At 38.9% G+C, this 25,616-nt stretch overlaps 2 long non-coding RNA genes across 2 annotated transcripts in view; one reads left to right on the top strand and one right to left on the bottom strand.

Annotated features, from left to right (window-relative positions):
• The window catches only part of LOC148185864 (uncharacterized), a 139,717-nt gene extending 134,914 nt beyond the window's left edge, over nucleotides 1-4,803 (bottom strand). The window contains exons 1-2 of the long non-coding RNA XR_015775567.1: nucleotides 4,521-4,803; nucleotides 2,222-2,327 (exon numbers count right to left, since the gene is read on the bottom strand). This is a non-coding gene — a long non-coding RNA (uncharacterized LOC148185864). The remainder of the gene's footprint in view (nucleotides 1-2,221; nucleotides 2,328-4,520) is intronic.
• Nucleotides 3,629-24,153, top strand: LOC148185863 (uncharacterized). Its single transcript, XR_015775566.1, has 3 exons — nucleotides 3,629-3,879; nucleotides 5,872-6,002; nucleotides 23,832-24,153. It is a non-coding gene; the product is annotated as an uncharacterized LOC148185863 (long non-coding RNA).
• Nucleotides 24,154-25,616: the final 1,463 nt, after the last annotated feature.

Below are 25,616 nucleotides of genomic sequence, written 5' to 3'. Positions count from 1 at the left end.
TTGTTTGTCCCATCTTATTTGGTTGATTTAAAAAATGTGGGAAGAAAAACTATGAGCAATTAGATGCAAAAATGTAAAGCCCCGTAGTCAGTTTTCTCATGCTGATAAATGGACACTGGTCCAAAATGTTCCACTGCAGAGCGTTTTCATAATATTTCCATAAACAAATCAGTCATGGTGGTTGTTGTTTTTACACCGTGTTTGTGTAGCTATGATTCCCCAGGGGGGTTCACATCAGGACAGGAACAACATTAACTTGTCAGGATTTGTGCAATGTCAAATACAGGATATGATTAATGGCAGTTTGGAACAAACAATATCAGATAAATACTGACATTATGATACACATGAGACTGAAAAGCACCTAAAATATCCAGTCAGTGTTGCAAGTTATGCAACTCTTTATGAATCTAGTCCACAGGATAAAATGCTGTTTACATTCCATGATAAAGAGCCATAACAAATTTAAAATCATGATTTCATGAATAAACAAGAAAAATAAGATGTGCCAAGAATATGTATATTTGCTAGTGCAACGTATACCTCCCTTTGTTTTCTCTAACAGAGCTCACATGCAATTACACAGGACAAATGAGCAGAAAATACAGACCTATCCAAAGTCAGATATGTTTGTATATGTCAGAGATGCGGACAAATCCACAAGAATACACATTGCATCTTTGGGGGATCCTATCTTGACATATCTCTGTATAAACAGACAAAATTGGACCCTGAAAAATCCAGAACCGGACACCCATCCATGAAATATTCATAAAATATCCTACAGTGTAATCTGCTTTAGATTTATGTGTTAGATCTTTTCATATATTACCAGCATCTTTGACGTATCCTGTTTCAGATATCTGATATACCCGACGGATATGATTCCATATATTTAACGCATCTCTGGTATTAAATATGCATACAATATCCTGAATTAAAATCTGCTAAAGATCTTTGTCGCATGTTTCATATTTTAACTGCATGTTTGACATATCCTCTATATAGAAGCAAGTATAGAAAGCATAAGACAGTCATGGCACGGCAGCCATACAAGATCATTACAAGAGATAAGTCAGCATGACGGCCGACCAAAAACACATGATGGATTTTAAGTAAAATAAAACACTTTATATATTGTGTGAGAGGCAAGAGAGATGAGCCAGAGATGAAGATAAATAGAGATATAGTTGGAATGATGAGGGAAAGACTTTGTAGGGTGATAAATGGAACGATAGTCATTGCACAGCGGCCGTTAAAGATAACCAAACAGACATGTCAGCACGGCGGCCATGACAGATAATCAAACAGATTGCTCGGCACGGCAGCCAGCCAAAAACACAACACAAACATGAAAAATAAAAATGGCACTTACTTTTTGTAGACCTTGCTGGGCGGCAATAGCTCAGTCTGCAGGGACTTGACCAGAAACTGGAGGATGGTGCCCTTGAGCAAGGCACTGAAGCTCAAACTGCTTGGAGCTCTGCTAGCTCCATCAGTCTAGCATCTCTCTACAACTAATGCATGTCTATAGGCCCTGTGTGTGCATGTGTGCATGTGTGTGTGTGTAATAAATAATAATAACAGAGTGTAATTTTCAATTTTGACAATTATAGTATCATATAGATCTAAACTAATAGATCCAAGCAGATAGACATGGCACGGCGGCCATAACAGATAATCAAACCAACCAAAAATAACACAAACCGCCACCTCAGCATTATAGCTGACTTTTTAGTCAAAGTTATTATTCTTATTCTGTGACAACTTAATATTAGGTGAAGTGTTTCATAAAAATTATATTTATTTTTGGACTTTTTATTTAGAAAACAAAAACTGTTCTTATAATTTTTGCAGTTATGAATGCAAAACTTAATATCTTAATATCTCAAAACTGCAATAATATCTCAAAACTGCTCAGAATGCAGATTAAAAACTCATAATTCTAAGGTGGCAAAATGTAGATGACACTTATGTCTCACGGCAGATAGAGAGAGAGAGGAGATATAGAGAGATAGTCAGGGCATGGCAGCCATAAATAGAAAAAAGGATGAGGAATACAGAGAGATAGGGAGGTAAAAGCAGAAATAAGGGATAGTTACAGAGAAGAGAGATGGATAGTCATGGCACGGCGGCCACAATCATAATCAAACAGACTGGTCGGCACAGCAGCCAACCAAAAACACAACACAGACTTAAAGAAAATAAAAACAGCTCTTACTATTCGTAGATCTAGTATGGCAGCAGTAGGTCAGTCTGGTGTGGGAACCAAAGGGTGCTGGGTTGGAGTCCAGAAGTCCAGCATGGACCATGTTGCGGGGTGTGGACTGGTAGAAAGACAAAGAATAAAGAGATATAGAAGGATAGTCATAGCACAGCGTCCAAAAACACAAAATAGACATAAGGCCCATTCACACAGGACTATTATTACTAAGGGACCTCATGTTATGTCGAAATTACTCCCGCTACATATGTGTTTCATGGAGGGCATTCACACAAGATAAGCAATGGCTGTGTTTTGCCTAAATTTACTGACAAAATAGTACTAAATTAGCAACACAGTAAATGTAAAATCATAAATTCATGTTTGATAATGAGGTTGATTTTTTTTCTCAAAATAAGACAACAGATAAAGAAGTACTTATAAAACATTTATTGATATAACAAACAAAATGTGTCTAGTTAAAACTATGTACAATAAAAAAAGTTATGTATCCCCCCCTATCAAATCAGCTGAACACAAAAACAAAAAAGGGGAATATCAACTAAATAAATATCTAAAAATGTATTAATTAATTAAAAAAAAAACATCCCATTACTTATTTTTTGGGTAGTAGCCTCCACTGCCAGGCCACCGTTACAGGTTACAGGTGAGCTGCCACTGTATGGGAAAGATTTATTTAAGAGATTTTAATAACAATTAATGCCTTATTTTTAGATTTATTAATCGAATACCTTTCAAGACTTTTCTTTCCTGGTGTGCCATGTTATATAGCCTCCTGAATATTTTTTTTTCTTCTTCTTCTTTTTTTTAAGGCAGAATTTATGCAGTGCTTTTGTTTTATTTGATAGCATTAGATTGGGGTCACAATTCGATTCGATTGTTGTAGAACCTTTCTCCCAAGTGTTGGGAATCAGAAATTGAAAAAAATAAACATTGTAGTTATTATAGTTAAAAATGGGCACACTTTTCCAACAAAAGATCCATCATTTTTTGGGGGGTTTTGCAGTTGTTTGTGTATCCCATTATCTGTGGCATTCTGCAAAGCAACTCCTATCTGTGATAATGCAGAGGGCCACATCACACTCCTGACACTTCAGAGAGGGGCCTGATTCCCCTGCCTGCTCTGTCTGCAGTGAACTCAGTTTACAGCCATATGAGGCCCTACTGCTTGTTAGACTGTCTCCTAATTTACCTTTGTGTCATTCCAAATATTATAGGGGCTACCAAAGTTTATTCTAATGCACAAGGCGCTACCAATAACACAGAGCGATAGATACAGTAGGATTAGGCCAGCCCATGGATGTATTAGACCAGCCACAGTGCAGTTTGCTCCAGATGACGTGTAGCATACGTATGCGGATACAAAGCGTCGGACCGTCCTCCGATTGGTGGACAAGACCAAAACAAACCTCTGACCTCTCTCCACAGGAACCATGGGAAACCAACATGGCGTTTAGCATCGACGCTAATGTACTTTTATCATCGAAATGTGGATAAAATATGGACGGAAGACACCCAAGATCTATCATTATGGATTTATTGAACAAAGTCCCGTAAAATCATCCGAATTCCCAGGCTGGATACTGCGGCTTCTAAAAGAGCATCGGAGACATCCATCTGAACGGCACAGCCGACAGCTTTCACTTGCGAAAAAAGTAAGGCGATTCTATATTATACAAATTTTAGAGGGTTAAGAATAGACTACATTTAGTAAATATATTCTATTAACGATGTTTAGGATTTTTAATCGATTCTGAATCGTTAAAAACGAGAATCCAGATTCTTATGTGAATCCATTTTTCCCCACCCCGTGATGTGATATGAGTGATTGTTTGTGTGCTTCTGTCAGTGTCAATCACTTTTTTATTTTTAATTTTAAAACTTATATGGATTTATGGATATATATTGTTGATATTATGACTATTCATGTTTTCCTCAGCCTTCTTGCTCACTAAAATAACCTCCATTAGCTAATATTATTGAGTTAGCTAGAAGTATTAAGTTCACAAACAACGAAACCCCAGTTTTTTGTTCCACCATTCCCCGAAGCTCGTTAGCTAGCTATCTACCGTTAGCTTAACCATGATGCAGCACCGAACCACGCTCATGTCAGTGGTAAAGTTACTAAAAACAGTTGCAAGTTTTCCGAAATATACCAGGTTTCCAAAAGCAGAGAAACAATTTTCATCACAATATAACATTATAGTTTCAAATACATAAGTAATACATCTAAAAGAGAAATAAAAAATAGCCCACTGTAGCAATAATGACGCCGATAATGTTCTGAAATACTCACCAAATGAGAAAAAATCCTTTAGAATGTTAACAGTCCAGAAAGTTCCACGAAGTTAAGGGTCCAGAAAGTTCCATTAAGTTAAGGGTCCACCTGGCTAACGTCCAGAAAGTTAAGGGTCCACCTGGCTAACGTGCAGAAAGTTAAGGGTCCACCTGGCTAACGTGCAGAAAGTTAAGGGTCCACCTGGCTAACGTGCAGAAAGTTAAGGGTCCGCCGAGTTAAGGGTCCAGAAAATTCCAGAACTTTAACGACCGGAACCTGGCGGTCCATAGCATGCGCGTGACGCTATCCCTCTCTCGCTGACATGCGCAGTAGGCGGGGTCAGTCTGAATTACTGGGCTGGTTACATTTGTCCCATTAAAAACACGCACAGACACATCTGGATATAAATGTATAACATTGTAATTGACCTAAAAGGAGCTATAGTGGTCATCCAAAGAACGTCCATAAGCAGTTAGCAGTGTTTCCCATTAACTCATTGAGTGCCATTGACGTATATATGCCATTTAAAAGCCAACGCTTGACTGCCATTGACGTATATATACGTCAAAAAGTGTTTTCGGCGGCTGGCAGAAGGGGGCGCTCTCACGCCCCCTGTGTGTAATTTGGGGGCTGCTGGGATTGGTAGTTGTAGTACAAAAGACGGTAGATCAAAGCGTGAAGTGGAGTAGCCGGATTCAGACGGAGGTGATTCGAAACTACAGAAGCGAAGCTACATCAATTCAATATCGGCATAAAATGTCTCCCAAAAAAACGGGTCAAGTGGCCAGTTTTGCCAGCGGACGCTGGAAGAAACTCTCATGGATCTCGGTCCCCCTCCCCCCATGCTCTTGACTGAGAGTCCGGCGGGGTCCGAGGCGTTTACTTTGAAAAATATAGTGTTCAAAGCAGAATACTGCAGGTAGGAATAATGGAATAGGACTCCGGTTCTATTTTGTGGGTTTTCTCTCTCTGAACTGGGGCCATTATTTCTTGCATTGTGCTGTACTTTGCATATTTACACATTTGACGTTGAAGCTAGCCTTCTTCTTCTTGTTTCTTCTTTCATTTGAGCTATTCGGCGTTTTCAGAGTCTGTACAAAATATTCTGTGGGTCTTGAAAGATGACTCAAAATGGCCAGAAAAGCTGGCACAAGACACTTTCCATTATATATTAGGGCTTGGACTAAATGAGCTAATAATAAAGACTGGCGGTTGCCATTGAGTTGGACTGTTAATTAAGAGCCCTATTAAAACAGCCTTTGGTTATTTATAGCAAAGTAGAGTCTGCGGCGCAGCTGAGCGTCAGACGTATTAAAAGTGAAACGAAACCGTTCATTTTGCTGGGCCTAAAACTCTCTTTCACTTACAGAACTGTGCAAATACCTCCTCTAATCCATCGATCTGATCAGCTGTAAACGTATCAACAGATCAATTATCCAACTCACCTAGTGAGGTGACACAGCCCCGCCCCCCCCGCCATAGATACACTGGGAAACACTGGTGAGTATATTTATATTGTATATTAAAGTATTTAAACAGCAATCAAAATGTTCAGAAAACTTCCACATTTGCTGTATGAGACTGAATTTTCATTGTGTTATCTAAATGAGGACAAAAACAGAAATTCTAAACACAGCCCAATTTTTAACAGCTATTTTTGGGCTACACAAGGACCAAGACCATCTAAACATAGACCAATTTTCAGCTTCTTTTTAGGGGCTAAATTATGACCAAGTATCAATGTATTGTAATTTATTGATTTACTTGTAATTTATTGTATTCCCTTCTGTGAGGCATTTCTAGAAACGCAGTTGACTTTCTGACTTAGTTATGGTACGTAAATGTGTAAGTAATGAGATATCCACTAGATGGCGAGAATGTATAAGAAAATGGTGCTGATGTATGCCACCTCTGTTTTTGAGCTGTAAAATGAGATACAGGAGCTCAAGTTTGGCTCTAAACCCGTTTGCCAAATCAGAATTTGTGGCAATTAAAATGCATATGCTTCAGGAAGTTTATCTTATGGAGGAAAAAGTGGTATATTTAAACACTTGCACCAGACTGGAAAGTCCAGCAATGCAATCACACTCACACATCTGCACACACAGGCATGAGTCATAAGATTTTCAGGGAGAAGTTTTTGCAATAATGTGACTTGACCGCGAGCCTGGAAAACAACATACATAACAAAGGAGAAGTGAAGAATTTTGAAGAAAAGCGGAGAAAATGCATTAGCCCACGTGGAGGTGCTTCTTTTCCCTCTCTCTAATAAGTTCTCTCAGCAACGTGGCACTGCACCCATAGGGCCTGGGAAAGAGGAGCAGGAGGAGGGGGATGAGAGGGAGGGCTGGGAAAAGGCAGGAGGAGGAGGAGGGGGAGTGAAGAAGGGAGAGTGAAGGGGAGGATGGATCCAGGCTCCACTGGCTTAGCGCTTGTCCAGAAGGGAAGAGCTGCGGCAGGGCAGGGAGCTCACCAGCACCTCCCTACGGTCCAGCAGGACCCTGACCCCATATCACAACACCACATGTCTACCTGGATCCACTAGAAACCCTCCTCCCTTCTTTATGTCTCCTTTTTCTCTTTTTTTTTCCCCACTTGCACATTTTCTGCTTTTCACTCAATCACAGTCTGTGTCTCTACCTGTGCACACACAGTCGTCTGGTGCTTGTGCGTAGGAGTCACATACGTAATGATCATGTGGACTGCTCCCTCGACAGAGTCTGAACTCGTTTAAGTAGTTTGGCAGATGGTGAACTTATTTGTGTACCTCTGTATCCTGTGCTGGATGCAGTCTGATATTTAAGCTTATCCTAACAGGAGGTTTGCAGGATTAGTAGTAGTAAGGGCGCTTGCACACTGCAACCCTCTCTCTGAGTCTGTGTTGGTTACACTCTTATGTAAACTTTATTCTCTCTGGGAATTTCATTTTCTGCCTCAAATAAAAAAGAGAAGGCTTTTTTTTTAAATTTCTTTTTCACTCACATGTGACTTACAAGGCTTTGCCATCAGATATATAATGCTCGAGCCAAAACCACAACACCGTTAACCAGCCATCACTCTTCTTCTTGGAAGGAGACGACACTGCTCTTTCGAGTGCATGAAGTGGTAATCCTTGAGCATCTTCTCTTTCTGTTTGACTTGCAGAAAGAGTCTTGCAGTTTTTTAATTGCTTTTCAAACATATTAAAAAGTAAAGCAACAGTTTTTATTCATATATATATATATACAACCCCTCCAATATCCCAATTAATATATTGATAAAATATTTAACATAAGGGCTATGTTACAAAAGGCAACCATGCCATGCCTACTGAGATAATCCTTTGCAAATGTAATAATAAATAAATCTATCAAATTGCCATTATAATAAGTAAATGAAGTGTATATGCAAGTTCTCAAAATCAAACTCATACATCCCTGACATACTTACAAATATATAGGAATATTCCAAACAAAGTCTGATATATTGGGATGCTTTTATCTTCTTTCTTTGTTTTTTCATTGTTTTACAAGTGTGTATATGGCTGCTAAAGTGGTTTTTGGAGTATTTTGCAACTGGCGAATATTCTCACTTTACAGCTGTGCTAACAGTTATGCTAATTCATTGGGGGCAGCTAATGGTTAGTTTGGTCTGAAGTTGAAGTACAAATGATAGCTTAAATAACGTGATACAAACACAAAAGCTCAGAGCAACTCTAAAAGTTCACAGTTCATAAATACATATTTCTAGAATTTAGCTGGTAGACCTGCGGCTTTGCTCACAAATCTCCTTGCCCTCTCCTATTTAGATTAGTCTCTGTACTCACGTTGAGTGTTGGCGCTCTAGATGCACACAGACGGACACATTGTTTGTCCATCTCAGTAATGTCATATGATTTCAACTCGATCTCAACATTAACAGGCTTTGGCAACAAAGCACCGCACGAATTTCCTGCTCAAATTAATAAATTTCCATTTGCGTGGGGCATATTTGCATGTATTAAGCAGCAACCTGAAAAATGAAGCCAAGGCATAGAGCCAAAAACTGCAGTTCATCAAGTGGCCACTTGAGGCTGGCTCTGAAACAGTAAATCTTCATAGACCCCCATGTTAAAATCCCCAACTTTACAGCAGAAATTAACATGTTAACAGCTTAGTACAAAAACGATTTTAAACTCCACAGCTCCAGCCTCTTGCTCAAATATGTTTACTTCTGGCTCCCAAAAAAAACCCCAAATGGCGACAGCAGTCCACAATAGTACAATGGTAGCTTTGTCCCATTATTTTATACAATTTATGGTCTATTGTGTTATTGCACCAATTTGAAAATGTTGCATTGTGTTCTGTGTGAGCATACATCTTCATCAATAGAATTTTTAAAATAAAAAACAGAGGCCATGTAATGCTAAACATACCTTTTGTGTAACAGTACTTAAATAATCCAGCATTTTTATTTAAAATCCTTTAAAATGGTCAGTTCAGCATTTAAGTTTCTAAAATGTATCCCCCTCCAGGGTTGGGTCGCAAAAGGCATACAGAGAAAACCCACTCCCTCTTTAATGTTAAATGAATGATTACAGCCCTGATTTCCCTGTAAAATGAAGTATTCACTCATAAATTTTATTTGTAGTACTGTAGCTGAAAATACCTAATTTTGAGCCCTTTTTGTGATTCTTTTGTTCTGGTGCTGACCACATTCAGTTATTACTGGAATCAGACGAAGCAAAAAGAGAAAAGGAAGGCAGAAAAGAACAGAGGGAACAGGATATTAAACCACACCCTACATGTGAGCCAGCCAGACAAACAGACAGAGCTGTGATGCTATTCAGCTGTCGTTCCACCTCACATATTTATTAAAATCGGAGGCCTCTTTCCCATGATGCATCAGTAGCTGGAAATTTGGTCAATATTTCTCTTGAAAATTGCTAAAAGTTTCACGAGCAGCAGCAAGAATTTTATAGAAAACATATAAATGGGAAGTGGATATGTTTCAATGGTGTTTGTGATTGACAGCATATCATTTGTGGCTGTTCTTTTTCACATACAGTAATTGAAAACAGTTGTAAGAGGCACACAAATGCAATTTTGCTGTGATTTGCTGTTCTGTGTCTCTTTTGCACTTTCACACACTCTTACTGTACTTTGACAACCTCCCATTGACTACTCTCAGCTCAACCCAAAGTTTAAACCCAGCTATCTCATCCAATTTAACCCTTAAACCCCAAATCAAAGCCAGCCTAGTCTTAACTCTAAGCCTGAACTCCAAATTTATGATTGACCACAATGACCTCACTCTCCTCTGAAACTCAAACTTGATCTCAGAAAAGATATAAAAGTCCTTGTGAAGGGTTAAAATGGCTGCTTCAGACCCAGAGCAGAGTGCTATTGCATGTGCGAGAGGGAGGTGGCGCTTGAGTTAGCCGAGAGACGGAGGTGAAGCAGAAGGGAGAGAAGGAACAGAGGGAGGGGAGAATGAGAGGGAGGAGGGGATAGAGAGAGAAACCATGGGAGCCAGAGGGACCTCAAGACACACACACACATATATACAGCCCATCATCTGTTCCTGGTCTGGCCCTGCACCGACAACACACACACACACACATACACACACATGCAGGACAAATGCAGATTTTTCACTAGGTCACGCACATGCATAAATGGTATTCTGGGTATCATCAAATTGTACAGTTTTGCACACACAAATCCACACAAACACACATTTGGAGAAGATATCCAGTGAAGTCTCTCCACTGCCAGTACACACATGTATGCACACACTGTACACATATGCACTCTGATATTCAGGGGCTCCACAAGGGGGCCTCCAGTATGAGTGTTCCTCTCTTCCAGAAAAGCAGCACATCTTGCTCTAAAGAACCAAACAGAGCACATTAGTCTTAGTAGCTTCTCATTAGAATCCTAAAAACACGTGATTCAGCCATAAAAAGAAAAATACATATATAAATATAATAACTGTTACTGTTGCCCTTATAAAAACACAGTGTTATTCAGTTTTTGGAATGCACTATAGAAAATAAATACAGAAATATTTGGCTATGGTGATCTCATAGGGGAATTAAAAGTGATACTGTAGTGTTTCTTTTAAATATTTTTTTATATGGAATGGCTATGGTGTTTCCTCAATAGTATTTCTATGTCTTTTAAGGCACTTTAGGAAATTACTATGGTTATACTATAGAGTTATATACAGCGTCACTTTAGCGTTAAAAATGTGTTTGTGTATTAGGTTGTCAGATGTTGTATATGTGTAAATTGTTACATGTTGATTATTGTTTTTGTAGCATTTATGATTTTATCCACCTGTGGAACTGCAAGACATAGTCCAGAACAGATTTATGGACATTGAAACATGGGGACATTTAATGCATATCATCTTATATATGCTCCATTAGTTTTAAAAGATTTCATTAGTTTTTGGGGCTATATACTTTTTGACTCCACATTTATTTGCAAAAGAAAGGATAAAGGGCACGATTCTTCATGTTTATAAAGTTATTTGTGGAATGATAATATGATAATAGCTTGAGGAGCTGTTTATCAGACCAACAGTTTGTGAAGGTGGGGACAAAAGACCTGAATCCCTGCCTGCTAGGTGTACCACAGGAATCCATTTTGGTCCCTGTGCCGTTTATCATTTACAGTACAAGATGCAAGACTTGTAAAGTGCATCTTTATGCAGATGATACTGCCGTATATTTTGTTGCATGTTTTTTGTTATTTTTCCAGTTAGGACATTATATCTCTCTTCTTGTAATGCACTGCAAGTCACTCTTGATAACATTACGCAAGGTGAAAGGCATAAAAGAAATCAACCTGTTCACACTGTGGAAGGTTTTAAAAATGAGAGGACTACAGAATTAATTAAATCTGATATTGATACTGAATGATACACTCAATCACATACTTGATTCGAAATTAATGCTTTACCTGAACCATTTGGTCATCCCAGACTGGATACAGTAAAATACTGAAAATAGTAAAATAAATTTACATGTAATCAACAGTGAAATATTTTCATTTAAATTGATCTATCTGAAATTATGTAGTCTAAATTCCTCTCTTTAAAAGTTTCAGTTTTCAAGTTGTGCTTGTTTCCATATGTAGGCTAACCCTTAGTGGTTATTCATTCATCAACAAATGAGATCTGAAAATTGCCATATTACATCTGCTCTGGAACTCTGCTCCATACCTAACTACTTAGAGCTCATATATTATCTTTATCTGTAAGGATTTGTCACTTATTTCAAAGAATTGGTGTCTACATTTGAATTCAGCTGTTTGTGTGATTAAATATGCTGAATGTGGAGATCTCGAGCTGCTGTGGTTATATGTAGTCTGTGGTTCTGAGGCCAGTTGGATGTACAGCCAAATTCACAGAAATGTCATTGGGAATGGCTTATGTTATTGAAATGAACATTCAGTTCATATGCAACAGCTCTGGAGGACATTCCTGCAGTCAGCAAGCCAATGGATTGCTTTCTCATAACTTGTGACATCTGTGGAGTTGTGCTGTGATCACGTCGCACATTTTAGAGTGAGCTTTTTTTGCGACTGTCCCAGGGCACACCTGTTTACTAACGACGTAGTTGAATCAGCATCTTCACATGCAACACCTGTCAGGTGCACGAATTATCTTGGAGTGTGCTGCCAAAATTTGAGAAACTTATCTAGTGCATGAAAAGCCTTAGATCTTAAACTTTACCTGTGAAATATGGGAGAGAAAAAAACAAGTATTGTTTAAATTTTTGTTCAGAATAGTTCAGCTCACCAATCTTAGTATAAAAAAAAATCCACCTGAAATGTCTGTCAAGTCTGAACAGACCTCATCTTCTGCTTTTGATTTTGTCGCCTGATCTGTCTGTCAAAGGTTAATCTTTGCTATTGACATCCAGAAAACTCCTGGCTTTACACTTGCAGCCCAGTGAGACTTGAAAACCCCTCAAGCCTTCAGGTGTCCTCCAAACATGAACAAAACCACAGACAGGCTTTATAAGCATTCCACTTGGTGCTTGTAATGCATTTTATAGGGTTCATTAATGGACCAACTTTTAGTAACTCCTATTTAGGAAGAGCATTTTGTTTTCAGAATCCAATAAAGTGTCGTTACTTCTATTTGAGACATTTGAATGAGCCACTTTGTGTTGATCAATTGTTGCTTTGCAAGGCGGTGGTGACTCAGGTGGTCTTGCCCAGCTTGCATTTTTGTCCTCAACCATCTGTCTGCCCCAAGCACAGGACACTCTGAAAACTATAAACCAGGTCACTGCAGGAAGCACTTCCCCTCGGTTCTTCTGCTTCCTGTGTTGGCTATTACCATGGTAACACCTTTAATCAAAGTCTAGACAGGTTAGTATGAGGCAAACCAGGTCAGTTAAAGCAAAACATTGTTCGAAGAGCCTAAAATAGTGGAATAAAGACACAGTAAAGCAGGATTAGTTTTTTTCTTGTGCTTGTCTCCTGAGGATGAGGACCTGAACAAAGGGTTTTCCATGCTAAGCAGCAGACATTACCTAAGCAATCACTCCGCGACTCCCATTTTTACCGATGTCTGTTATGAATGTCAATGAGCAGAAAGTACGGCAGACAAAGCCAGCGGAGTCATTAAAGGGGATGTAGGGAAAGAACTACTAAGAACTCTCCAAGACCACTTGATTATTCTGGACCTCGCTTGCTGCACCACATTACATGACCCAAATTCATTACAGTAGTCAACAAATCACCTGACACCACACATCATTTTCTGTCACCACCAGGCACTGAAACATCTGACATGAGCGCAACTTCCTGTTTTGCCTCTAATTTAACTGCCATAAAGTGAATTAGTAGCACTGGCAACAACAAATTAGAGGTGATTTCTTTCTCTGATCCCAGCGGGTATTACACAGCTTTATTGGGAGCAGAAAGGAAGGGATGTGACGCAGGCGAGAGAAGGTTGGCGAAATAGAGGCGCTCGGGTGGCTGGATGCTTTGAAGAGGCAAGTCTAGACATATGGAGATGCCATACAAAGTGGAGTGGTGTGTATGAGCACACTCTACTGGGAGATTGTCCAAAAGATTGTCATTGCTAATTTATTTCCATCAGTAACTTTAGTGGGACTGACAAAGTTGGCGTTGTGTAAACAAAGACATGACTGACCTGCGAGATCATCCGAATATTAGTTTGACAGCAAAATTAGTCAGCTGCTCTCTTTTGATGAAAAAGTTAATCGCACATGAAAAACACTCAAGTCAAAACAGTGACTGGGGGACATAATGCAATAATTATCTGTATGAATAAATTCATATAACCTGAAGGTAAAAGCTTCACCCATTGCTACATGCTTATGCTAACAAGAACAAGAGTCCCAAGGGTCTACAGCCATGCTGGCACCTCAAAATAGCTTTAAGCTAAATGCAAATGCGAGCATGCTAACATGAACATAGATGAGAGAAGCACATCCAGGTACTTTGCCCTTGTATCACGAACCCACTGCTATTTGGGTGAAAATAAATTTGATTTCATTAAATTCAAATTTGGACGTTTTTAATAATTTAATTGAAAAAGAAGAGCCCTAATCCTATGGCAAATCAGTCAAATGATTATGTCGTTGTCGATCAATGTTTGGCGTCATTAAAATGCTTAAAGGTCCAGCGTGTAGGATTTATTGGAATCTAGTGGTGAGGTAGCAGAACTGTTTGGTTGTTCCATTAAGACTACAACTTGGTAAACTCCATTGAAGAGGACCTACTCTGTATGTAGATATGGGTTATTCTAGGGTTCATGTGATTATAATATAATGAAAACATCATTACAGGGTCCCAGTATCTCACCTAGTAGAGCAAGCACCCCATGAACAGAGGCTGTGTCCTCATTGCCGCGGCCACAGGTTCAATTCTGACCTCGGCCCTTTGCTGTATGTCATTTGCCCTTCACACTAGAGCTGTCCTATCTGAATAAATGTAAAAAGTCCAAAAAATCTTGAACAAAAAATAAAGCAAAGTTAGGAAATTAATATACAATCCCTGAAAACAGATGCCACTTAATCCTACACATTCCCTAAGTCTCCTATTTCAGTCTAATTTATTTTACATTTTGGTTATAATACAAAACATTAGCACCTTCAACATATAATTAATGGTTGTTATTTCCAGTGTCCTGTTTGATAGCCAAGTTCTTTGTTTTCTTCTTAACATTGTAACCTTAGTTGCACAAATTCACTCAAGGTCACAGCAACTTTGATCCCTTTTCAAAGATTCACTGCTCTTGCTGCATCAGCAGGGACTGAAGCAACTCTTGGCAACAACATAATGCACTTAACTCTTCATCAAGCAGAAAAGTTTCCAGAAAGAAGGAGATGGGAGACAGAAAACAGATGTGTCAAAGTTGTGACATGTAGCTTTTACTGACACAAGGCCAGGCCAGTGAGTAATGACCTCAAATGAAACATAGTCATCTACTCGAACAAGTCAACTTTATTTGGTAGAAAGTCGTATTTTATCACATTTTTTCCATTAAAAGGACCAAGAATGTGTGTGACTCAAACTTTTGAGGGCTACCTTTATTTTTAGCATGTTTTCATAATATCACGTTTTATAGAAATACCAGAAAATAAAGACATTGAAAACAAGCGGACTTACTGCATCTCACTTCAGTCATTCGCGTGTGTTAGGTTTAGAAATACCATAGATTAACAACAAAAAAACCACACACACTTTCAGGCATTTATTCCATCAAAAAGGTAATAGACTAACAGTTTTACACCACAAGAGGATTACATCGAAGACACGTAATTAGAATAAAGGCAGTAATTTTACACTGAAATGTCGTGAGAGCGCTTGTGTGGAGGTCAAAGTGACCGATTGTTTTTCTTCTTTAATAACGTCATTAAGTTTAATTCTAACCAATGTGGTTTGAGGTACCAAACTCTAATTGTAACCTTGACCAAAGCTGCTTTATCCCCCTATAAGCTTGGCTGCCAGTTACCCCATTTTATATGACGAACACATAAACATTTGGTGTGGAATCTGTGCTGCTGTCAAATAATCCTTTCATTGTGGCGGAACATAATTTTCTCATTACTCATGTCCACAAATCTGCAACCCAGAGTCAGTGAAGCTCTGGGCCATGAGTCGCTGCTGGTACAAGTGTTCGCTGGACGTTCAAGAGACTTCATTAATCTCTTGCATGGGTCTGGATATGTTTGGTGGGCATTTTTCTTTCTTTCCATTTCAGTCTGTTTCTGATTTACTGGGCGGAGGTGAGCAGCCAAGCAGCTCCCTTGTCTGCCAAAAAAGCGAACGCGACCCTCCCATTTGGGTTGAAAACAACAGGGACGATATGTTAGCTGCCAAAAATTTAAACGAATAGAGCTTTGAGATCTACATATCTTCATTTACCCTCAATCTCATAATTAGATGTCATGAAAACTAAACAATGTATAGTTAACACTGTTGATGATGTACCTGCCAAATGCTACACGCTAGTATGTCCATGTGACGGTTTTATAGTGCGTCACTGCCAAGATCATTATTAACAACACATGAGAGTGGAAAATCTATATGCATCCAAGCCTATAGGGCTTTGGAAAAGTTTTATATTGCATATTCATGAGGCACAACAACACTCCGCTGATTCCTTACAGGTCTGTGGTGGAAATGAATCTCTGACTGCAGCATTATATGCTTGGGATACATTTCAGTTTGTGGTCCTCTACTGTTACCTAACATCAGACACATGTTTTGTAATTGTACCTTCAGTGTTGAGTAAGCTGTTGAATTCGCAAACCATCAAAGGCAGTTTTAACAAGCTACTGTGTGATCAACCTTTATAACAGCTCATTCTCTTACAAAATATTACAAATGAGAAATTGGTTTCAAATTCTTTTTCAGCTGTGAGGAATCAGTTTTCTTTGCGTTATAACGTTCCCTATGTTAACCCTTTGAAACATGAGCAAACCGGACAGATTTTTCAAAAACATAAGAAGTGACCCATGAATTTGGAAGAATTTAGTAAAAAGTACAAGAAAATCACCTGAAAATTAGCAACAGAATTATGCAGATTTTGGAAGCAGCACGCGAAAAGTGACGTCAATCCAGGTTTTATAGCTAAAGCTATCTTGACATTTTGGCTTCTGTGGGTCTGATTTCTAAGATCCACTGTAGATTCTTCTAGAGGTGGAAAAAACCAAAAGCCTATTAAAAAGTAATGCAAATAACCTGAAACCCACTGTGGTTTACTAATTACTGTTGTGGCTCTCCAGTTTTCTTATAAAACCAAATTGTAGTGGAAGAGATAAAAAGTGGAGAAACAGACTAGTTGGAGGAGATTTTTTAAGTATTAGTTTGAAATTCGTACACTAAATATCTACAGCCAACTTAGTTTAACTTGTGTTCGCACAAACACTAGAAGCAGTGCAGCCTGGCTGGCTCTGCCCAAAAGTAATAAAATATATCAATCAGCACATCCCAAAGTTGACTAATACACATGTTATACTTTGTTGTTTAAAGAGGTGTTTTACTGCTGGACAGATGGTCTTTTAACTGGGTTGTCTGTGCAACAGATAGATGCAAATACTTTTTTAATGTTGTGCTACATTATCAGAGCAAAAGCACTGTGGCATTCACTTTTGCTGAAGTAGAAAACCTACAACTACCAGAATGCACTGCGCCATACTGGAGTAATAAACGCTCCTTCACAATAAGGTTTCAAACAATATGTAGTATTAGTTAACAATAAATCCAGCAGTTGTTTACATGTCGTAATCATCAGACTGTTGGATTTCTAAGTTAATCTCGCTCTGCCCTACCATGATAAAATCCACCAATCAGCACCTCTGCAGTTTTTCTTATTAGTATCTCTGTATTATATTGTATCGTTCTTGTTACCTATGCTATGTATCAAAACCAAAGAGATGCCAAGACTCCAATGAGTTAACTAGCTGAGCTAACTGGCCACTAGTGGTAGCTTAATATTTACTGTGAGGGTGGTGTCAATGTTTTAATTTTTAAAAAAAGAAAAAAAATCTAGGTTAGAAAGCAAATAAACACATTGCTCATAAATTTGCAGCTTTGTGAGTTTCTATTTGTTGAAAACAATCTGCAACTTGAGCCAAACAATGTTTCTAATATCTTCAACATTTGGTTTATGCAATGGAAATGATGAGATAGAGACTAAGTTGCTGGCTTGAGGGGAATACTGTTATTTTCCATTTGTATTATAATTTTTTGTTTACGGCTGTTCTGATGATGTTTTCCTCCACCAGCCTCCCGCTGCGTTCGGTACAGCCCCCTTTCCAAATGGATAATAGACAGCAGTTACATGCTGTTGTTCGGATTCAGGAACATTTTGGTCTTGCCTTGATGACGGCTTGTTTATAACCCATTTCCTACGGCCGGTACTACATTTTAGGAAATGCTGAATTTGTGCTGTGATGAGAAATACTGAAGATATTTGACATTTTAAGAAACAACCAGTGCTTCACACAAACATCTGCACTGGCCAGACAGGACTTATCTCTGTTTGAACATTAGGTATTGCTTAATATAACATGTGTCTGTGTGTGTGTGTATGTGTGTGATGTCAACACCTGTTTATCTAGTTATTTGGCAGGTGTGTTTTCACCACAGAAAAAGAGCTCCAAATGGATACTGCCTCATAACATTCAACTGTAATTTCATATTCTGTGAGCAGAAAGGATGTTTTAAGAAAAACTTGGTGACTTCATTCACTCTCTCTTGCCACTTACCAGTATTTTACATACTCTCTCTCCCTAATATCATCACCACATTAGCACTCTTTGCGTCCATAAACACTCACTCAGATGTCCACAGTGGACAAAATCGGACATAACCCAGTCCTTGTTAGGGACGAGTGTCTCTGCTGAGCCGATGATGCCATAGTAGGGTTTGGCTGGTAATGTCTTTCCCAGTCAGACACATTCTGCCTCGGGATGGCCAAATGACACCCGAGAGCTTTGGATCGCCTGGTGAAGACATCACCCGTTTTACAGCCTGAACAGTCTGAATGTTTCCACTCTTATATTCTCACCATATTGTAGAAGAACGTACATCTGTATTGAGTCTAAATAAAACCTGCATTCAAAACATCGCGGTTACATGGGAATATTTCTAAACATATGAAACTCAATAACTCCCTCAATTGTTGGCGAACAGCTGACAATAATTTTATTTGAGGTTTGAGGACATGGAGACTTATACAGATTGGCATTTTCCTATTTAATTCCTACTCCTGTGCCACAGAGAACAAGTTTAATTTTAAATCATCAATCAATCTGTTTCATCTCAGACTTGCTGTCTTTTGATATGTAACCCTGACTCAAGCCAAGCTTTTCAGAATAAATGCCATTCAAGCACTTACAGCATCAACATTCCTTTCAGTCATATCACATATTTGCTCAGCCAATTGCATGATAGCTGTTAAAGCTGAAATGCTGAGACAGATTCATCTGGACTTCAAAACTAATGGGAACATTTGAATAAATGGTGCAGAAATACTGGACACTCCCTTTAGTTAGACTTTGATGGACATAAAATGTGCTGTTACGAAAGAAGTTGCGAAAGAACGTTTGTTTTAGGTGTTTACTGTGACACGAAGCATGTTTTAAAAGTCAAAGGGGTAAAAAAAAATATAATCTAACAGTAAAAGTTATAAAATGACAGTATTTAGGGGTTGTACATGAATGACAGTGATTTCCTCTGGCTTGTGATCTGTATCATAACTGGTCATGAATGAAATTCACACACCGCAACCACATCATATCTCACTGGCGCTTATTTAAAGACCAGTATGCTCATCTTTACCATATGTGCCTTTTTTATTGGCTCTGCAAAAGCCTCTGCATCATGTTTGTTTCTCGTGCTTGTCTGCTGCTGAGTTGCTGCAGCACGTCAAAGTCTTTATTTTTGATATGTGACCTGAGTGATTCTGACAGAATCTGTCCTGTTTAGGTGGATTCCCCACCCTCACAAAATGCTGACTTTGGTGCTTCCTTGTCTTATTGTACATGGTCTGTCATAATGGATTAATGCAACTTCTCAATGGGGTACCATAATTTTAGTCTGGACCATTAGCCATCATGTCCACTGTGCTGACACTTGGGAAAATGCATGTTTGAAGAGACAGAGGAAGTACACCTAATAACTTCATGTAAGAGAATTTATGAGCTGCATTAGAGATATACAAATGTGGACAGGATGTTCTGTATTTTTTCCTGAGTTGGGATTACACTCAATACATTAAATAAGCACAAAAAAATGGCCCCAACCAGACAGAGCATGTTTTGTAGATTGTAAAACATGAAGTGCACCGCATTGCCTTTTTTGTTGAGGTCTGCCTCGATCAGACAGCGCTCTTTTTTCAGCTTTGGCCTTCTTCTTTTTTTTTCTTTTTAACTGTTTACAGAATCACTGGTTAATGAAATTAGAGATTTGTACCCTAACAAGTTTTTAAACCTTTGACCTCTGAACAAAGTGGTTTGAGGCAATGAGTAACTTGTCAAGAAAATTCTATGCAAATTGCAAGAAATTAGTAGATTTAGAAAATTATTGGGAATTATTAGGTGGAAGCACTCAAAAGTTTTTTCCATTTTTTTTTATTTCCCAATTTTGTATTTATTTGTTGTTGTTTTTTGGGCGCTAATTCTCATGTAATTTTCTTGTACTTGTTTTGTTTTTATTTCTCGCTTATTTTCAGTTCTTGAGTTGCTCATTGCCTTTTTCCAGTGTTCAAAAAAAAAAACAGGCCAATGTACCTAGGTTTCAAAGGGTTAAAATCCGCCACACATTCAGGAGTTTTATGATGCCTTTAGTTTATTTGACCTTAACTCTGCTGTTTCAGTGGGATCATGAAGTTGGTTTTCTGTGTGTGTGTGTGTGTGTGTGTGTGTGTGTGTGCCATGTCTGAGTGTTCCTGCCTGGGTTGTACTGATTTTATCACTAACTTGGCAACGCTTTTGCTACATTCGGCTAAAGTCTCAGCAGATCCACTGGAAAATTGTTACCAAACATCTTGAACCATTATACATGGACAGTCAAGCATGTCTTGATCTATTCATAGATCTCCTTCTCGAGAAGCAGGGCACAGTTGCAGTAGCAGAGTAAAAGTAAAAAATTAGCAGATATCATTAAAATATGGAGAAAATGTACTATTTTCTAACTGTTGCTCCCAAAGTCTAAAACAATATCTAAAGTTTTCAAACTTCACTTGAGCCTTTTTCTCCCTCTTGTTCAGACATATCCATACCGAAACAGTTAGATGTGGTATCTGGCCTGCATAGTCCCTCATGAGCCATCACGGTGTCCACACCCTGCACTGGCAGCATGTGTCAGGGCTTTTTGGTGAATAGAAGGTCAACCATCTTTCTTCACCGTGAATCCGAGCCAGATGACTCTTACAAACGCCAGCTTTGATCGAAATTGAACAGAGAGTGCCGGGTAACTCTCTTCAACAGACAAAACACTTCCTTTGTATACATACTACTTTGTATTCCTTTGTATGGAGTCTGATTCCAGACAGACTGACACTAAGACAGACAGATGGCACTGTTTGTGTCCTGAGAAAGGTTCATCCACATTTATCATCATGCTTGCCAGAGGAGTCGCAGTCCAGCTTCCCTTTTTAGCTTTTAAGTTTATTTCTTCAGAGTGTGTGGTAGGAACCTGCAGACTCGTTACTGGACAGTTTGTGAATCTGGAGGAAGAAAGTGAGCAAAAAACACATACAGGAGACACTTGTCTTTGTTATTTGCTCCTTCTGTGAATAAAATGAATATTCTGTGGTTCATTCTTCACAGCACCAGCGACAGAGTGAAATGATGTTTGTGTATTTTGGCTGAGGAGAGGAATCTTCATTTCCTGTGTTTTTTATTCAATATGCATGCTTACTTTTCACTCCCAACTCCTCAGTGACATCATGGCATAACTATGAAGCCATATCCAAACTCACAGAGGAGGAATAAGTCATTGTTTTACAAGATACAAGTAAGTCTCAAGTTTTGTTCTCAAGTCCCAAGTCAAGTCTTAAGTCCTAAACTTTGAGTTTTGAGTCCTAAACAAGTCATAATGTCACTAAATGAAATGTCATCGTAACATCAGAGAAATAAACATGATTATCCAGCCCGTTCTCATTGTAATGTAATCAAATACCGCCACTTTGTCAGTGAATTTGGCGTAGGATACCAACGCCAAAAGCAACCTTTTGTGACAGTATGATACAGTGCTGGGCAGCATCAGTTTATAACACAGCCAAACAAAATCTTTCTTAGTGTTATGATACGGCACTGGTCAGGCATATTGCACAGTTGTATGATTCGCGGACAGGTGGCGCCAGTTGATAATGCAGTCAGACAGAACGTGTCACGTCAATGTGATACACTGCTGGACGGCGTCATATAACTAGTGTGAGAGTCATTTTATGGTGATCAGAAGTGGAAGTGGATGGGTTCAACAAACCCTGAACTTTCAATCGGGAGCCCAGTGTTTGCTTCCCGGATGAATATGGAGCCAAACCATGATGTTTATTCCTAACATAACCACATACCTCTGTTGCCCTAACCTAACCACCCATGCCTTTGAAGCCTAATCATAACCATTGGCTTTTGTTGACGTCGCAGAAATTGTTGCAGCATCCTGGAACATCAACAGCAGTTGCAAGTGGATACCTAGAGCATAACATAAAGTCAACTGACAAAGCAGAGATATATGATGATTAAGGATGAGAATGTTCTGGATGACTATCATTGCTTTTTGTACATTCTTATTTATTTGTTAGAGTTACTCAGCTGTTAAGTTAACATTAGCTAAGCATTAGCTTGCTAACTCTGTTCATATTAGTCTCGACTCACCCTTCTTTGTGCAACTTGAAACCAAATTATCTTTGGTATAGTTTTTCCAACTGGGGCTCAGTAACATAATGTTACAACTTCATGGTTCTGCCCTGCAGTTTGACTGGATGCTGTCAAATTGGCAAAGTGAATAACAAAGTGAATCTGGGGAATTAAGGTGTCAGCTTGCTGGGAATGAATAGCATTAATGTCAGTCGTTAAATCTCAGTTAACACTTTTAAATCTTTGGTCTTGGAGGAAGGTGTGACATATTTTCAAGTGAAAAGTCAAGTTCAAGTGAAGTCATGGATCACTGGTGTTAAAGTCCAAGTCCGAGTTGCAAGTCTTTTTAGATTTTGTTAAGTCTAGTCATTACATTTGTGATTTGAGTCTGACTCGGATGGGAGTCATCTGACTCAAGTCCATACCTCTGTAATCTCTCATACTGCTACTCATGCATCGACGCTCCATGAATTCCACAACTCATGAGGGTAAGAAATGGGAACTGGTGGGAGCCCTCGATATTCCATGTAAATGTATCTCAGGTGGTAAGAGTTTGTACAGTGACACAAGGGAACACTCACCAGAAGATGGAAAGAGCTTTTAAGTGCTTGTAATGTACAAGACACATGTTAAGGTCAACAAAACAGGGATGGATACGGCACCAATTTTTTTGGTGCAGAGGAGAAAGTAAAGCTGCTGTTTGAGGAAGAACAAGGCAAAACAGGAGGGGAAAACAGCAGATGAAGAGAGTGTTGGTGGAGCCAATTAGGTGTTGGCCACATCTGTTCTCTCCCAGACTCTTGATAATTTATCTGTGGTCAATGGCAGACCAGCTTTGCATGGAACGGATGAGATGTGGTCAGACTTTTCTTCAGTGTTCTCATGAAGCTTTCCAAAACGCCGCAGACACTCCAAAACTTTTAAAAAGTCCATGTGTGCTTCAGTGTGAGATGAAATTAAATATTCTTGGAGCAGCCATTCTTCGACCAACTCACTGGCGTTGCAGCAGCCAAGGTATGGCAGAGAATCAGAGGGTCGCAAGCCAATGACTAAGTCTAGGATTTTACTCATCGGGGCAGAGAATTTCGGATCCAGACCTTCTGCCTGACTGGTTGAATCTGGATATTTTAGCATTTAAAAGACCAGCAGGCCAGAGGATCATTCAGTTGCTTTTGGATCGGTCGAAGTTTACTCTAGAGTCTGCCCCCATTCTTTCCACATACTTCACATTTTCACATCCAAGTTTGCGTGGCTTTGCAGGGTCTGTCCTCTTTATAGTCTACTACTGATGGGAAAGATGACCACACAAAAGCAAAGGTGTGGTCATAATGTTTCCAATGAATTGTCTGTATCCACAACCCAGACAGGATTCACTAAAAATGCAGATGGAGGTGTTTATACTTCCTCTACCGAGCAGTAAAAACATGTCTGCAATGCAAAAAATACACTAATGCATGAAGGTTTTTTTCCTCAATTAAATATTTTTGTTTTGCTCTACCATTTTGCAGCCACCCTGTTTCAGATGTCTGCATTATGAGAGGCCTTGAAGAAGTTGAGGTAATGGACGGCAGTGGAGCTGAGTCACAACATCATGTTCTGATTAAAATTCAAGGAAATCCGGAAAGGTGCAAAAGGTGCTTACACCAAAAATGGATTCAGATGCTGCAGGTGTGACAGCATTGAAGTGAAAGATGAAATGAAGGACATAGACACACACTTACTCTTAGCCTAAAAAGCTAAGATATCATCAAGATCCCCAGGAGCAAAGTGTTGTGAATCTTTATCCTGTAATATTATCCTGTAATTTACATGCATGAAAAAAACACAAACTCCTAAAACTTCATAAATCAATACATTTTATATTAATAAAAAGGTTTTCTCTGAACAATGAGCTCATTTTAGGGTCCATGATTTAGTCTCAAGGCTCTCATGAACAGCCTTGTTTCCAGCAGCAGCAGATGGCTGTTTTGGTAAAAACTTTCAGATAAAACCGCAGAATGCTATCAGCTGCTGAACGCTACAGAGTAATGCACTTCAGGTGTGAACAGCCAGAATGAGACATTAGACATTGCGAGCGTCCTCATTGTGGACAAACCGAGAAATGTGACAAGACAAACCATGTTAATTGAGATTGGTCTTGTTCAGAAAATTTTAACTCCTTGAGAGATAGAACATTCATATTTATACCAATATTGCAAAGTGTAAAGGTAGAAGAAAGATTTTTGCAGCTGTGAAAACAAGCTCTTTGGCAAGAGAAATTGCATCACCAGCACTAACTGACGCAAACCAGATAATTTGTGTGTTTGGACACCAGTGTTGTGGTTCACCCCAAATGATTTTTGTCAGCATCACAGCAAAAGTTACAACAACAGCAAAATTTTAATGAAAGTCCCCAAAGTGTAGTTCTTCTTCCACAGATGTGAACTGGGAAAAACAGAACGTACAAACTATAAATATTTGAGCACAAATGAAAATCATAGTCAAGAAAACAAAATGATCCACTGGCGTGAGATGTAAGACATCCAGGTCACCCACTGGGGTGTTTTCCAAAAAATCCTTATATAACATTCCTTCGCTAAAGACAAAAATAGGCATATGTTAAACTTGGCTATAGCATTTTAACACAACATATGGATGAAATATCTGATTTAAATAACATTTAGTATCTGTGAACTGATGAACTGCTGTAAAGTGTTGGAAACTGGTCACCATTTCTCAGTACCTGGCACAAACAGCTGTCCATAAAACCAAGTCAATGCTTGCTAGTTTTTATGGTGGTTGGCTGTTATGCTTTGTAGGCGCAATTGGAAAAGTTCATAAATCAGGCATTTTGCTTTCACCTCGATAAGTGTCTCAGTGCCATGAGATAACAATTGTTCTGTCCTATAATAAAATTTCAAAAATGCTACTGACTCTGTTAGACTTTTCCAATGTTTACTGCAGTTGCATGTCAAATGTTCACATGCACTGATCCTCGTTCACCAGCAATGTACTCAGGCAGTTTTGCCCTCATTGGAGAAATACTCTCAAAAATCAGAAAATAAACATCACTGACAAATAAAATTCTTTCAGTCAAAGTGGAAAATGGCCTTCACTGCTGCACACTTACTGAACTGTAGGAGACGCAGAGTGGGTTATTCCAGGTCCACATTTTTACAGGCGCACTGCCTGCAAAAATGGCTCTGATTACAAAATGTCTTTTCTGTGACTAAAGCCAGTGTTGCTGTCTGCAAGTATTCCAATCATTCTGGTGGAGACATTTTAAAAGTATCATGGAACCGTGATCCAACACC

The sequence above is a fragment of the Plectropomus leopardus genome, chromosome 22 (assembly GCF_026936395.1).
Source record: "Plectropomus leopardus strain MGB_pleo_1.0 chromosome 22, ASM2693639v1, whole genome shotgun sequence".
In the NCBI taxonomy this organism is placed as follows: domain Eukaryota; kingdom Metazoa; phylum Chordata; class Actinopteri; order Perciformes; family Serranidae; genus Plectropomus; species Plectropomus leopardus.
Note: the sequence above shows the minus strand (reverse complement) of the source record. Positions and strands in the feature narration are given on the sequence as shown.